The sequence below is a fragment of the Rana temporaria genome, chromosome 3 (genome assembly GCF_905171775.1).
Source record: "Rana temporaria chromosome 3, aRanTem1.1, whole genome shotgun sequence".
Lineage (NCBI taxonomy): Eukaryota > Metazoa > Chordata > Amphibia > Anura > Ranidae > Rana > Rana temporaria.
In genome coordinates, this window is record NC_053491.1 from 433,143,564 (window position 1) to 433,154,817 (window position 11,254).

The 11,254-nt window shown below is 44.3% G+C and overlaps 1 non-coding gene across 1 annotated transcript; it reads left to right on the top strand.

Annotated features, from left to right (window-relative positions):
- The first annotated feature begins 2,485 nt into the window (after positions 1 to 2,485).
- Positions 2,486 to 2,558, top strand: TRNAV-CAC. The gene has a single exon. It is a non-coding gene; the product is annotated as a tRNA-Val (tRNA).
- Positions 2,559 to 11,254: the final 8,696 nt, after the last annotated feature.

Consider the following 11,254-nt stretch of genomic DNA (forward strand, 5'->3'; position numbering starts at 1 on the left):
AGCTGTTGAGTAGGACCATGCCTGTGAAGATCAGTGTAGTCTCTGCGTATACCCTGTGATAGGGTGTTAAAGGATTAGTTCACCTTTAGTTACATGTTAATATGCAGGACCCCCACTCACGCCCCTAATCAGCCCCCTTTTTGCATAGATACATAGTTGGCAAGGTTGACCAATGCATCCAGTTCAACCTGTGTGGGGGTGTACATGAGTTTATGTCAATAATAATTCCAATATCCCTGTATATTGTGCTCATTATGATGCCCATCTATTAGTTTTTTTTTTAACTATCAACACCCTCTGCTGACACCACTGCTTATGGAAGGAAGTTCTTACCGCTCTGACAGTAAACAACCCTTTACCCAGTTTAAGGTAAACCGCTTCTCCTCCAGTTTCAATGAGTGGCCACATGTCTTTTTAAATTCCCTGCAATTAAATTTTTTTTTCCCCCTATGCCAGAGTCACCATTGAGGTATTTGAATATCACTATCATATCTCTTCTCCAGGGAGAATACATTTTAATGCTTGTAGTCATTCTTTGTAGCTGAGGTCATCCAGTCACCTTATTATCTACGTTGCCCTTCTCTGGACTCTCTCCAGTTCCAGCACATCCTTCCTGAGGATTGGTGACCAAAATTGGACTGCATACTCAAGATGTCTTGTAAAATTGTAGAATTATAGTGTTATCTCTTGAGTAAATTTGTTTTATGCATGCTAATATTCAGCTTGCATTGCTTGCAGAAGCTTGGCATTATATGTCATTGCTTTGCCTGTCATCTACTAGGTCCCCTAGATCGTTTTCCATCCTGGTTTTCCCCCCAGTGGTTCTCTACCTAGTATGTAACTGGCATCAATATTTTTAGCCCCCAAATGCATTACTTTGCATTTTTCAACATTAAACCTCATGTCATGTAGTTGCCCACTCCATTATTTTATTGAGGTCTTCCTGTAAGGTTTCCACATCCTGCTGTCCTTGTCCTTCTTAGTTTTGTATCATCAGCAAACACTGAGATTGAGCTATTTATCCCAACCCCAATATCATTTATGAATAAATTTAACAAAATTGGGGCCTGAGGGAGAGAGGGGCCTGAGGGAGAGAGGGGGGTTGAGGGAGAGGGAGAGCAGGAGGGAGAGGGAGGTTGAGGGAGAGAGAGCAGGGGGTTGAGGGAGAGAGAGAGGGGCATGAGGGAGAGGGGGGTTGAGAGAGAAAGCGGGGAGTGAGGGGGAGAGAAGGGGGCGCGAGGGAGCAGGCTGCAATATTAGGTCCCCCATGTGGGATGGGAGAGCCCAGGAAGACAAATGATGGCTGTAGCTTCAGGCAACATCCTAGTTGAACCACTTGAATGTGACAACATACATGTTTGCCTACATTGCACTAAGGCTGGGGTCCTCAAACTATGGCCCGCGGGCCGCATTCAGCCCACCAGTGTGATTTACCCAGTCCGCGGACTGCCCCTTTAACATTGCAGCTATCCCCCTCCCCTCTGCTACCTTTATCACACAAGATGAGAAACATGACAGGTCCGGACAAAGGGCGGGACCTTTTGAGTTAAGAAGCGGGTGATTGGTTACTAGGCAGCAGGACGGTCCCAGCAATCAATCACTTGCCTTTCACTTGCAAAGTTTGGACCTGCCCTGCTTCATGTCTTGTGTGATTATGGTAGCAGCGGTAAGGGGGATGCTGTGATATTGAAGAAGGGGTGGCAGTGTAATATCGATGGAGGGAGTCTGTGATGGGGGGGAGTATGTGATGGGGGGATTTGTTATGGGGAAATCTTATAGGGGGATCTGTGATGGGGATGTCTGTAATGGGGAGATTTGTGATGGGAGGGTCTGTGATGGGGGATCTTTTATGGGGGCTTTGTGATGGATGACCTGATATGGGGGCTTTTTGATGGGGGAATCTGTGATGGAGAGGTTCTGTGATGAGGGGGTTTTGTGATGCTTAGGGGTTCTGTGATGGGGAGGGGGATCTATGATGAATGAAGTCTGTGAAATACTAATAAGTTTATGTTGTTTAAAATAGTTTTTCATTTTAAATATTAAATATTTTTTTGCTGTTTTTTTTTCACTACAAATAAGATGTGTGCATAGGAATTTGTTCAAATTTTTAAACTATAGTCCGTCCCCCCCAACAGTCTGAGGGATCGTGAACTGGCCCCCTGTTAAAAAGTTTGAGGACCCTTGCACTAAGATATAATTTACTTATGTACAAACACTAGTGTAATGTGACTGTATGTCAGAAAAAAATTGTTGTGGCTGTAGTTCAACATAAATGCTATTAGTTCATGAAGCCGAGGCAATCCATTGGGTCTGGGAAAAAGCAAGAAGGTGGTGGCAGGTGAAGAGAAGACACCTTCAAAGGGAATGGCAGCTGGGCAAGAGGTGGTGAAGGTAGAGCTAAATTTTCAGGCGCACCAATAAGAAAATCTTGGAATTGATCGAAGTGTTTGGTGAGAGAGTGAAGATGAACAAACCCACCATGTGAGTTTCCGTAGTGTAGTGGTTATCACGTTCGCCTCACACGCGAAAGGTCCCCGGTTCGAGACCGGGCGGAAACATGTTTTTTTTTTTTTTAGGTTCATTTCTTTTAATTTTTCTGTATCACACTTTGGATTACCCTTTCGCCATAATATTTTAAAGTTTGGAAATAATCTAGAGACCGACCGATATGTTTTTTTCTCTGGCCGATGCCGATATTTAGAAATCGGGGCGGCCGATGGCTGATATATGTTGCCGATTTTTGCAGCAGATATTTTAGGCCGATATTTTTTCTTTTTCCTTCATCTCAGAAAATCTAGGGTGGAGAGGTGTGGAGGAGGTTATTGTTTAGGGTGGAGAGGTGGGGTGCAGCCTATCAGTGTCCATCAGTGCCACCTCATTAGTGCCCACCAGTTCAGCCTGTCAGTGTCCATCAGTGCAGCCTGTCAGTGCCACATCACTACCCACCAGTGCAGCCCATCAGTGCCCACCAGTGTAGCCTATCAGTAACCAATTTGTGCCCACCAGTGCAGCCTGTCAGTGCAACCTCATCAGTGCCCACGAGTGGAGACCATCAGTGCCTACCAGTGCCACCTCATCAGTGCCCACCAGTGCATCTCACCAGTGCCCACCAGTACATCACATCAGTCCCGCCTCATCAGTGCCCACCAGTACAGCTCATCAGTGCCCACCAGTACAGCTCATCAGTGCCCACCAGTACAGCTCATCAGTGCCCACCAGTACAGCTCAATAATGTCATTCACTGCCACCTCCTTAGTGCCCACCAGAGGAGCACTCCTGGCTCTGTTCCGTCTCCTCGCCTGGCCAAAGACAGCTCCATTTGTCTCCTGACGTGCTGCACGCCCCGCCTTTGCCTCCAGACTACAAACCCCAGAATGCAGCGCGGCCAGTAACAGCCTATTGGCAGCTGCTGCTGCTGACTTCCTCCACGGGGAAAACAAAAATGGTCAGCAAGGCAGCGGCCATGATAGCAGCCGTTTAGAATAGACACTGGGCGGCCGGAGGGGAGAGATTTCCACCCAGCATGCCCCTGCCTCATATCCTAACAATCAGGCTTTTTATACATAATAATAGGCAATAATAGGCAATAAAAGGCAAAATATCGGCCGATATATCGGTCGACCTCTAAAATAATCATCTAGTGAAAGTTCTTGTACATTTGTTCTGTGTGACTAGGATGAAAAAATGCTATTAGACTATTTCCTTTGCTTGTCCAATGGTATTAATGGATGTGCAATGGAATTACTGAATATAATGGCACCTTCCTGATCAGTAATCTTCTCATATTTTTATCAATTTTGGAGTGACATCCAGTACTTTGTAATGTCACTGTTGTGCCATATTTTCTCCACTTAATGATGATTGTATTCACTGTGTTCCATTATATATCTAATGCCTTGGAAATTATTGTGTACTATTCTCCTGACTGATACCTTTTAATAATGAGACCCCTCTGATGCTTTAGAAGCGCTCTGTGGCCCATGGCTTTTGCTGTAGGATACAACTAAGAAAATGTCAGGAAAGACCTACTAGAACAGCTGAACTTTATTTGGGTAATCAGAGGCACATTAAATGATGGTAGGTGTGTACTGACTCCTATTTAACATGAGTTTGAATGTGATTGCCTAATTCTGAACACAGCTACATCCCCAGTTATAAGAGGGTTTTTTAGTTTTTTACTCCCCCCCCCCCCCCCCCCAGGCACATCCGGCATACCCTGTGCGCACGGTTGGGAAGCATGTAAGCTGAGATTTTAATGGGTATTCCCTTAGGGCCCGTTCACACTAGAATGCAGTGCAGAAAAAGCCACGTTCCCGTCTGGCTTCTCTCACCACATTCCAATGTCCTTGCGATCTGCTGCAGGGGTCAGTGCAAAGTTAATGACACATTAACAGGGCCGGCCTACCGGGATACCAGGATATTTCCCGGTAGGCTGCCTGTCCTCTGTGCCCTGTGGCCGCTTTTGGCTTGGAGCTTGCCTTTTGGTTAACAGCAGCGGCGGCCGCCGCACTTTCTGATACAAAGCCTTTTTTTTCCCCCCCCTTATCTGATCCGACCAGCGCCGCCCACTGAACAGCAGGCTGCGGAGTGATATACCTAAAGGCAGCTGATTTCTACTAACATCGGGCCCATGCGGCGCCAGCGCCGCCCACTAGTCTGCTGCTGTGAGTCAGGACTAAGATATTTGTGAGGGCAGGAGATGATGGACCTCTTCCCTCTCTCCCTCCATCCCTTTACCATTCTACCACCGTCCGTGTGTGTTTCCGCTCTCTAGACATCTCTTCTATCACTCTGACACTTCCACTTCATACCTTATCTGTCTATAAAATTTCTCTTTTTCTCTCTCTCTTTTTCTCTCTCTCTTTTTCTCTCTCTCTCTCTCTCTCTCTATTTTTCTCTCTCTCTCTTTTTCTCTCTCTCTTTCTTTCTCTCTCTCTCTCTTTTTCTTTTTCTCTTTCTGTCTATTTTTCTTTTTTCTTTTTCTCTCTCTCTTTCTCTCTTTTTTTCTCTTTCTCTTTCTCTATTTCTCTCTCTTTCCATTCATGGGCACCGTAAAACTGCATTTGAAAGCAACAGCGAGGCAGCATTGATGGGCACAGTGAGGCTGCATTTGATGGGCACTGGTGAGGCTGCATTAATCTCTTGTATCATGTCTGCATTCTCTTACCATCTTTAGTATGATGTCATCAGTCTCTAACCATCTCCTGTATCATGTCCACAACCTCTAACCATCTCTTGTCTTATATCATGTCCGCAGTCTCCGAGGGAGTCTGGAGAGGAGTCAAGAGTGGGAGCACCGCTAGGATGGGGGTCAAATGTGTGTGGACTGTGGAGAGGAGACTATAGGATAAAACCAGAGTCACCAGAGTCCTGAGAGGAGGTCAGTGACAGCACCGCCAGGCCAGTCTGAGAGGGGAGGGGGGGGGGGGTCACTGATGTAAAGAGGGGAGTGAATGCAATCATGTAAGGGGGCACTGATATAAAGGTTTCCCTCTTATATCAGTTACCCACCCCCCTTACCTTAGTGTATTCTTTCTGTGGAAGATGGTCTTTGGTCAACAGAGTCTCCCCCCCTACGTTCCTAAACTTCCTGGGGTCCCCCTTAATGATTGACCACTTTTACCACTTTTATCTGGAATTTGCTTATATAAAAAGCCTTATGTGCTTTCATATCTGTCTTCTCTATATATAATACACTCTTCAAATGTGCTTGGTTAAAGTGCATGGTTTTCCCTTTCATGAACAAGAAAATAATGATGTTATGCTATGGGGCTGGTATGCCATTTTTTCCAGGGCTGGTTTTTACTCCCAGTCTGGCCCTGCGTGTTAAACACCTCGAACACAACGCAGTGCATTTGGCTGCACCGGAATACATGCTACAAAAGTACCATGAATGCACTATTTTTGGTGCAGTGCAGTGCAAATCACACTGCACAGAACTGCGTGTGAGTTGAATAGGAATCGCGTTCCTGTGCTAAACACATGCAGCTCCTAGTGTGAATGAGCCTTAAATGGGAGTCAAAACGATAATGGTAACAGCATCGAATCCAACCCACTAGACCACTAGTGAAGCTATAAAAATAAGTTTAACCAAGTAGTATGTAAATTACAGTTCATTGGAGTAGTCAGCAGTGTGTAATGTATAGTATACAGTGTAGTTGAGTAAAAGTACATAATGTAGTTATGCAGTGGATTTGTCAGAAATATGTAACATACAGCACAGTGGAGCAGTCAGCTGTATGTTAGTTATGTGCACACTGGAGTGTTCAGCAGCATGCAATCTCAATCTTAAACTTTTTTATAGGCAATATTTAAGTTTATTTTGCAAAGCAAATATACAAAAATCAAATACTTTCAACAGGGTACATTCTCTGTACTGCGACGCAGCGCATAAATACACTACATATCAATACAGTTGCAAGCATACAATTAAATTACATTCATTCAACCCATTCTGCGGTATGATGCCTGATGTGGTACAAAGTCTTTAAGTTCAGGTTCCAAGGCCGTCAACAGGCCCCGTGCAAAGGGACACTCCCAGAAAACATGATATGATGTTTCCTCCTGGATGATGCAAAAGGGGCAGTGCCTGTATCTGCACAGGTTTCTGGCATGCAAGAATGTCCTGAGTAGCAATCCCCCTTGGATTGCCATCCATGCCTGATCTTTGTGCCTGTTGATGAGTCTCTTTGAAGAAACATTCCTCCAAACCACTTTGCAAGTGGCTGAAGGGAGGCCTGGGATCGACTCCAAGATGTCCGATGCTCTGATCAACTTGTAGATAGTTTTTGGTTTCCACAAGTCAGGTTTAACTCCCTGCAGCCCCAGCTCCTTGATGAACTTGAAGGTATCCAAGTAATACCATGGAGCGTCCCAGTTGTAGGGGATGGAACTGTCCCATTTGTCCCATCCAAGAGACTTCCAAAGAGGCAGGAGGAAAAAACGGGACATGGAGTTACCGCCAGAGTCCACAGTTCTGTCAACCAAAGTCCTGCGGATGCAGTTACAGGCAAAGAACACCCTCAGTAATGTGGCGATGTCAGGCACGCCCTTACTGCCCTTGAGAGGTTCCTTGAACATAACAGTCCGCTTTACTCTCACTTCATCTGGGGCTCCAAAATGGACAAACACCGCCCTGGTGATGGCCTTGCAGGTGTTGTCCCAGGGGGGCCAGGCCTGGGCGAGGTACTGCAACACAGGGAGAATATCGCTGCGGAGTACCAGTGTTTTCCCTTCGATGGTAAGTACTCTGTTGCTCCAAAGTCCAAACTTCTGTCTCATCTTAGCCAGTCTTTCCTCCCAGGACTTCAGGGCTGCGCCCTCCGCTCCAAACCAGACTCCAAGAATTTTGATGAAATCCGCTTTGAGGCTGAACGGTATGGGTGCAGGAGAAGGCAGGAACCACTTTCCGAAGAGCATGACTTCCGACTTCCCGCAGTTGACCTTTGCCCCTGAAGCTTGGCCGAAGTCCTCGCACGTCTGGACGAGTGTGTCGATGGAGCGCTGGTCGGCACAGAACACCGTTACGTCATCCATGTAGAGCGAGCACTTGACCTCCCGTCTTTCCGGTCCTGGTGCGGTAATCCCTCTGATCTCTGGGTTCCGTCTGATGCTTTGGGCGAATAGCTCTATACAGCAAACAAAAAGCAGAGGTGAGAGAGGGCAGCCTTGTCTGACCCCCGAGAGAACCTCGAAGGGGTCAGTTTTCCAACCATTTACCAGCACCAAACTACAAATGTCTTTATACATTACATTCACATACGAACAAAACAGTTCCCCAAGACCAAGCCTGCGCAGGGTTCTGCACATGAACTCATGGGAGACACGGTCAAAGGCCTTCTCCTAGTCAAGACAGCATACATTTGAATAGCCCCGCCCTCACTTCTACCCCAGGGTCTCCGGCATTCCTCTCACCTTATTGAGATGGAAACGAGGGACACCAATTAGCAAATGCATTATTTATGTTTCAAAAAGTGTTCCCAGCGCTAAACCTTTCATCCAATTTCTAAATGCCTGCATTTGTGTAAATGTAAATGTCAAAAGCCAATATAAAGGTATAGTAGTGGTAAAAAAAAAGCACTTGTGGGTTTAACTAATCTTTTTTTTATAATTCTCCTTTAAGGGAGTGTGGCAGGGGGTGTTTCCTATGCCCCACTGTCTGCATATATACAGTAGACACAGACAGCAGATCCTAAACACAGCAGGATTTTTAAATGAATGCAGAGAATTAGTTAAGGTAAAAAAAAAACTATAGAACCACTCGAAGGTTCCAAGAAAGTTTGTTTGTTTTTCTAATGATTAGTGGGTCAAATTAACGTTAGTTTTCAACCAAAGTAATGAGAATTTTTTAAGGAGCAGGATAAAAAAATTCTCAAACAAAGTAATTTCTAAAGCCTCATACACACGATCGCACTTCAAACAAACTTTTCAGTGGATTTTTGTTTGAAGGGAGTTGGCCGGGCACACCCATAGTATACACACGGCAGGACTTTTCTGCAAACTTTCCCAAAACTTTTCCAACTTCACGTGGTTTTTCTGCTCTTTACCGCCACCCTTTGGTCAACTTCTGCTATTGTTAGTTGATTTTAACATTGGTTCTGGGCATGCATGTTTGTACTTCGGACAAAAGTTCGATGGACTTCTGTACACATGATAGGACTTTGCACCATAGGACTTTTGTTGCCGAAAAGTTTGCAGAGCGAACTTTTGTCTGATGAAAACTAAAAAGGTTTGTCTGATGGAGTGTACAAACAGTAGGATTTTTTTTGAAAACTTGCTCATTTTGAAGTTTGTTGTCAAAAAGTACTACCGCGTTTTAGAGCGACAAATTAATGTTCTGATAATTTTTTTACAAATTTTCCTAAAGGCCAATACACACAATTGGACTTTTTGACAACAAACTTCAAAATGAGCAGGTTTTCAAAAAAATATGATCGTGTGTACGCTCCATCAGACAAACTTTTTCGGTTTTCATCAGACAAAAGTTCGCTCTGCAAACGGACAAACTTTTTGGCAACAAAAGTCCCTACTGTGCAAAATCCTGCCGTGTGTACAGAAATCCATTGGACTTTAGTCCGAAGTACAAATACGCATGCTCAGAACCAATGTTAAAATCAACCAACAATAGCAGTAGTTGACCAAAGGGTGGCAGTAAAGAGCAGAAAAACCATGTGATTTTGGGAAAGTTTGCTGAAAAAGTCCTGTCGTGTGTATGCATACCAAGTTCAAAGCCAACGCACTTCAAACAAAAATCCACAGAAAAGTTTGTTTTGAAGTCCGATCGTGTGTGTGAGGCTTAAGACTTTTCCTAAGAATGTTTGCTTAACAAATTCTATCTATCTATAGCCAGCTTAATAAAATAAATGAATCCATGTTGATTTCATTCTGTCTTGCTTGATGTTTTCTGGCTGTAGAGAAAAACATTAAAGTGTTAATAAACCCACAACAGTAAAATCAGTCTGTATATGCTTGTTAAAGCGGTAGTTCACCCTCCTTCACCCCATTATTCCATTACTTTCGGCATCGTAGCGCGAGCTACGGTATGCCGGTCTTAAATTTTTAATCCCCGTACTCACTGTGCTATTGTTGATTGAAGAATCCGACTCCCGCGGGGAATGGGCGTGCCTATGGAGAGGGAGGATGATTGACGGCCGGCTCTGGCACGTCACGCTCCCCGAAGACAGCCGGAGTAGGTCTCGGCTATTCACAGCGCCTGCGCACAGGCTATGCGCAGGCGCCGTGAATAGCCAAGCCTATTTCGGCTATTTCCGGAGAAGCGTGACGTGCCAGGGCCGGCCGTCAATCACCTTCTCTCACCATAGGAACGCCCATTCCCCGGATTCTTCAATCAACGATAGCACAGTGAGTACGGGGATTAAAAATTTAGGACCGGCATACCGTAGCTCGCGCTACGATGCCGAAAGTAATGGAATAATAAAAAAAAACATTTTTTTTTTTTTAACAGGGTGAACCCCCGCTTTAAGCTCACTGTGGAACCTAATCCTCTGCTTTGTGTATAAAGGCTGTGTGATCCTGTCTCTCTGATCTTCCTCTTCTTTAACTGAATCCAAACTATCTTGTGATAAAACACAGCATTAGGAGTCAGGCTGCACATGCTCAGTTTGGTGTGATTCTGGTACAAAGCATTGCAGTTTTTTACAAACAAAATAAATATATTTTTTTGAAATTTGTTCTTTTTTTTAAATGTGACTCTAAAAAGATGTGGAAGTTGTGGTGAACACTGCGCTGCCTGAAGAGTACAGCTGCTAACACGGCTAATTATGAATAAAAAAGCAAACAACAGAAAGGAAAAAACAAAGTGTAGCGCTTAAACCATGTAAATATTGACCTTAGACATGGGAGAAAAAGCAATATATATATATATATATATATATATATAGTGCTTAAAATGATGAGACTTAAATGTGATCAATATGCACAGTGAACAGTGGTAATCACATAAATAAATAATGATTCATATTAATCTCAAAGTGAATATAATGAAAATAAGTCCATAAAAAGATGATTGCACCCGGTGAGGAGATAAATCAAATGTGCAATAATAATGCTGTGTTCCTCGAAGTGACGAAAACACCTCCACCAGTATGGGTATCTGCTTACCAGAAATGGTGGACTTATGGGGACATACATCGCCAGAAGTCATAAAAGGCTTTGGAATAATAATCCAGGATACTGTCGGTGGGAGCTGAGTGATAAGCTCATCCGATGGTTATGACGACAAAAGGATTCTTGAACAAAACCTCTCCAAATAATGTCAAACGATATTTAAGGAGAAAAAGAGAAGGGTGGCCACATAGCGTAAAATTGTAGTGTACAAAATTTATTTAAAAAATGGCAAATACACTCACGTGAAAGCTGTAGAAAACAAGCGTGTATATACACAAATGAGGTGGTAGTGGAAGCGAACCGACGCGTTTCGTATGAGAATACTTCATCTGGGGTGTCGCTCCACTGTACCCCCCTCGATTATATAGCAATACATACCAATTACACCCAATCAAAGATGGAAATCTGACTCACCGCCATGACAGGGGATGTGGATAGGCTACTTCCGGTTTCGGGCAACATGGAAGGCAGCGTGCGTTTCAAGCCTCATTTTAGATAGAGCCAGGAAAGCCCTGTGTCCCGGAAGTGAATTGTGGCCAATTTAAAATAAACAGAAAGGCAACTGTGCCTTCTGAAATTAATAAAATAATGCCCATGGACACAGAACATAATACGCTGCGCGGCCCCA